Raw genomic sequence first — 6000 nt, forward strand, 5'->3', positions numbered from 1 at the left:
GGTAGTTTTTAATTCAGCCTTGCCATCTCCAGATGATTTTCTTCACTCGTAAAGTAGATTTTTCAAACCACCGGTGTTAGATTCAGCCATCATGGTCCTCTTCGGTATGCGAGACTCAAGGTCAATAGCAAAATCTGGAAGTAGTGAGAAATTTAAAAGTACATCACCTGAATCAAGGGGTTTAAGATATATACAGGTACCTAATACTGTATATAACTCCCAAAAATGCTGTTCAGATACATCTGCCTCTCTTTTCGAACCATCCAGCTGTCAGTAGATGTTAACTGACATTTATAGACATAATCCAACTGTCAGAGTTTGGACCAAAGGATATCAAGAAGTATACAAAGGAATGTCTTTTTCATGTTTAGATTTGGTCTCATTATGATTGCTTAGTGTAATATCTGCCTTTTGTGGATATAAGATTGTTGAGTTTGTGTAATATCAGAATTATGAATTTCTTTTTTTTTCTGGATCCTGACTCACCCTGTCTTTTAGATGGGAATTAAGGTTAGAATGATGCATAATGTACTTTACTGTATAATGCACTGTAACTGGCATGAACTTAAAGCAAGAATACTTAATGTTTTTGTGTCAATTGTCACTTTTCTCTTTTCAGACTGTAATATACTTTTCTGGTAGAACATCTGTATAGGAAGCATGGAGTCCTCAGTTGATACTGGCATGGAAGGGAGGATGAGCACATCCGTGATCTCTTGCACAACAGTATGTCTTTTACTGAATTTTTAAATACAGTAACCTCTCAACTAATGCGAGTTTAAACCGCGTTTTTGTTTTAACACGGGCAAATATTTAAGGAGATATGTTTAACTAACAAGGGTTTCTCGATTTAACGTGACTTTACACATATGTGATGTTTTCAAATTAGCCGCACGCACCTTGGACGGTCCTGAGCTGATAGACCGTCTTTGGGACAGTTTAATTTATTCTGTTGAAAATAAATATATGTGTATTGTATCTGTTTCATTATGGTAAATTAAGTCCCTACATATCAGGACACAAGAGTTAGGAGGGGGAGTGGTGGGAGGTGGGGGAGGGCTGGAGGTGGGGGAGCAGGGTGAGGAGGGACAGCAGCAGACGACGAGTGATGTGTAGATGAAGTGATGCTGTGTGTTGTTATTGTTTGTGACCTACTTACCATAATGAAAATGTTGCTTTTATTGTATTGTTTCTATGACCTACTAATGCATTAATAATGTTGAGGAACTTTCACAATGCCATGAGAGAAGCAAAATTGAAAGAAAAATCCATGTAAAAAATGAAAACAGTATTGTACATATTTGGGGAGAAGTAAACAATGCTTCGGCCTGGCTAGGGCTCAAATGTTGTGTACTTCTCCCCAAATATACTGTTTTTGTTTTTTACGTGGATTTTCTTTCAAATTAATATTGTTGCTTTTAAGTTTAGATTAACATAACTTCCCAAATTGGTAAACTTTCCCAGAGTCCAGGAATGTAACCCCCAATGTTACCATTGTTTCGTATGGGAAAATAGTGTTTAAATAATGCGTTTTTAGATAATGCAACCTCTCCAGTAACATAACCCTCGCATTATTTGAGAAGTTTCTGTACTGTAATTGTATTCAGAGCTTTCTCTGTGAATATGTAGTACTAATAGCAATTTTACTGGATGCTGTAAATGTCTTACAACTAAGGTACAAATTTTTCGCATCAGGAACAGGACACTGAACTCGGATTATTGCATTACCACCACTGATTTGATAGCCAGCTTTGCATATATGAGTAGGTGAGGTTAACAGCTAGATTATAAAGAGATAGAGGGCATCACCACTCCCATTATGCCCGTTTTAAGGTTGTGCTGATGGCTTCCAATACAACACAAGCTCTCAGATCAGAAATGCTTGGGGCCTGGGGGCTTTTCAGAAAATTGAATAGTTTGGAAAGTAGAATCATAATGATAACTACAAGAAAATCATGTAAAAAATGCCCTCCATTGCTATGAGCAATGTTGTATGTATATTCAGTATTATCTGTTGTTATACTTTACTGGACAGTACTTTACTGTAAATGAACTTTGGCTTCATATACTGGTATGCATTGATTGGAAGAGGACAATTGAAATCAACACTTACCTAGTGCATGAAAAAGTATTTTGAAAAGTGGAGGCTTATGGAAATCAGATCTCTGGATTTGGGAGATTTTACTCTGGTGTTTTATCTTTACAGGAATAGATTTTTTTTTTTTTTTTTTTTTTTTTTTTAGTAATAAAAATAAAACACTCAGCATTGGCCCTCTGATCTGACTGTGATGCTGATTGGATAGCTAATAATGATGTCACATGCCATGCGGTGCTGATAGGGAAGCCATTGATGACATCATGGATCCCATCTAAGCCACACCCACATGCCGTCTGTCAAATTTAGGTCTAGAGAACAAGTGATAAACATTGGTATTTTCAGTAATTAACAAAGGCTGTTTGTGGTGTGGCTTCATGCAGTTTATGTACAATACGAGAATAAGGAAAAAATTTGTACCTACTTATAGACTTTCTAGAACATTAAAGCCTTGGAAGAACATGTCTGAATATTTATAAAAGAAATTACATATTATCTCAGTATAAGAAGTCTGTATCTTGGTGTGGAAATATGGAAATGACTGTATCTATTACTAGATATTGTAATCCAGTTTGCATATACTTTGCTAAATTTACTTCATCTTCTCCTGATGTATGGAAGCGAGGCATGGACCATGCTAGAGAAGAACAAGTCATGAGTGAGAGCAGTGGAAATGAGTTACTTAAGAGGAGCATGTGGAGCGACATGGAGGGACAGGTTGACAAATGAAGAAGTGAAAGAACATTGTGGGGTGGATGTGGATGTGGTTGAAAAAATTTGGAGAAATACACTGAGGTGATTTGGACATGTGGAGAGAATGGAGAATGAAAAACTGACTAAGAGAGTGTATGTAGGTGAAGTGGAGGGAGGGAGAGGGAGGGAAAGACCGAGGATGAGGTGGAGGGATGGAGTTGAGAGGTATATGAGGGAGGGGGGAGTGAGTTGGGGGGAGGGCAGTCAAATGGTGGGTGACAGAGTGACTTGGAGGCGTTTTGTCTGCGGCCACCCTTTGCGGGATTAGGGCATCGGGCAGTAGATAGATAGATAACTTTTTGTGTGTGAAATCTGAAATCTGCAATTTGGAAATAGTGTTTGGCAAGCTTACTGTCTCTAGTGGAAAGTGTGGTACGGTATTACTGAGAGACACTGAAGGCAAGTCTAAAAGGGTAAAGTTTTAGAGTGTGTGCAGCAGCACAGATTACTGATATGTGCCATGGTGTGGTGCTTCAGGAGCAGGTGGTGAAGAAGAGGACTTATGTACAGTTGCGAGCAGATGACTCGAGGCCACCTAGTCCACCAACATGGTGTTTTGTCTGGTAACAGTTTTAGCTATGAACTTGTTCAAGATTCTGCCGGCTGTTCTGGCGAAACAAACCCAGCGATGATTTGTCAATGTGCAATTCTAACTGGTCTCCAATCAATATCATGCACATAAACATATTATGTTGATAATGATTAATGTGCCATACACATGGTAGATATAATTATAACCACAGTATTACAACACAGGCATCCAAACAGTGGTGTGTTCATTCATGTGAGACAAACGAGTATCGGTAGTGATTTATTTTGTTTGACTGTCGTCGTGAACCAAACAGCCTTTACCAGTTTTTAAGTGATATGCTGTAAGGTTATCAGCTTCCCTGCAACTTAGCATTATTATCACAAAAATACCGTCATGCCAGTCATCCCTCACGTGAACTTCACTTTTGTCGACCTCTGAAGCTGAAGCAGGTGGGAGAGTTAAAGGTTCACACCTCATTAGACAGAACAAGGGGAGGGGGTGTGTGGAAGTTATAAAGAGAGTGGTAGGTGAGGAAGGGTGGGACGAGGTGGGACATCTGATGGGAGGGGGAGAGGAGGCAGGTGGTTGGCTGCTGTATTTAATGTATATTAGATTAGAGGTTATAATAGGTTTGATTTGACATACTAAACCAATGTTTCTTTAATATTTGAGTGGTAAAAGTCGAACGATTAGTCTCTATAAATGTTTATCATCATGAACGGGCCAGCTGGTTCCACCTCCATGCCTCTTCCCATACGTGGCATCACATGGTGCCTATGTCGCAAACCGAGATGGTGATGGAGCTGCACACTCGGGATACCCATTTGTCTCACATGAATGAACGCATCACTATTGGGATGCCTGTGCTGAAATACTGTGGTTATAAATATATCTACCATGTGTATGGCACATTAATCATTATCAATATAATACGTTTACTTGCATGATATTGATTGGAGACCAGTTAGAACTGCACTTTGACAAATTATCGCTGGGTTTGTTTCGCCAGAACAGCCGACTAAATCTTGATCAAGTTCATAGCTACAACTGTTACCAGACAAAACACCAAGATGTTGGTGGACAGTGGCCTTGAGTTATCTGCTTGCAATTGTACCTAGGAGGAAAATATAGAAGTTGAAAAAACCAAGCAGTTAGGGATGTCATCTGTAGCGAGATGAGTAACATGGCGACTGAACAGGGAGTTGTTAATAGAAGTGTTAATAAACAGTACAGAGCTCTCAAGAATAATCTGAGAGTTACTGATTCAGTGTATGGATGGACAAAGGACCCCCAAGACATAAAGTAACATGGTGGTGGGATGAGGGTGTAGAAGCTGAAGTTAAGGGGGGTGGGGGGAAGGCTTTTGGGGGGAATAGAAAAAGTTTGGTAACATAGAGGAATATTTGGCTGCCAATCATAGGGCTAGGAAAGAGGTATGGTGTACAGGGCAAAATCTGAGTCTCAGAGACTTTTATGGGCTAACTTAAAAAGTATGGAAAGGAAGAATATGATATGTAAGGTGGCATTTCAGATGGAGAGAGTAAACAGGGATACCATAGGTGATTGGTGTGTGAAGAATGATGAAGGAAAGGTAGTGGTGAACAGTGAGGATATTAAAGACACCTGGAGAGAGCATTCTAACCTGTTGCTGAATGAGGGGTATAACTGGAACAGGGAAGGTTTGGAGTCAGCGACTCTGGGGTTTATCCCTTAGCCTCAGATTGATGCTGCCACTGTGAGCAGGCCAGTAGTCATGATGCAGGTGGGGAAGGCAGCAGGTGTTTATGGGCTGACTGCTGAAATGCTGAAGGTCTCAGGAGATATAGGATTGGGGTTAGTTACTGATTTGATATGATTATATATGAGTGTGTTGTCCCAGATGATTGGCTGAAGACTGTGATTGTATATCTGTACAAGGGAAAGGGTGATGCCCTGGAAAGAGGAAATTATAGAGGCATAAAACTTCTAGACCAGATAATAATGGTAATGGAGAGAGTTCTAGAAGGTACAGTTGGAGAAGAGTGAATATTGATGAGATGTGGTTTGTGTTTATGCCAGGCAAAGGGATCACTGACAGCATATTCATTGTTCAACAGCTTTAGGAAAAATACATAGGAAAGAAAAGGGATCTGTAATTTGTTTTAGTTGATTGTAGAAGGCCTTTGACAGAGTTTCTAGGGAAGAGGTGAAGTGGGCAGAGAAAACATGGGGTTGAGAGTAGCTGATTGGAGTGGTTATGACTTTGTATGTGGGTGCTCGCACCCAGGTGAGAGTAAATGGAGATTTGAGCAGTGAGTTTTCCATGAATGTTGGTGTGCATGAGGGGTCAGTCTTGAGCCCCTTATTGTTTATCATGGTGCTTGAAACCCTCTGAAGTGACTTCAGAAATGAACTTTCTTCAACCTCTGTTGCATCTTTATCTCTTTTCTGTCGCTACTTTGACAGTCACTGCTTCTCTGAACTGTCTGCTTGCATCCCTCCACCACTACACCTGGCATTTAGTACCCGTCTAGCAGCAAACTCTTATCCTTTTTCTGTCCAGCTCACTAATGCAAGGGTTAATCATTACTCCCGGTCCTTCGTGTATGCAACAGGTCAACTCTGGAACTGCCATCCTCTG

Source organism: Coenobita brevimanus, chromosome 78 (genome assembly GCF_032717465.1).
Source record: "Coenobita brevimanus isolate Jiangsu-jjx chromosome 78, ASM3271746v2, whole genome shotgun sequence".
In the NCBI taxonomy this organism is placed as follows: Eukaryota; Metazoa; Arthropoda; class Malacostraca; order Decapoda; family Coenobitidae; genus Coenobita; species Coenobita brevimanus.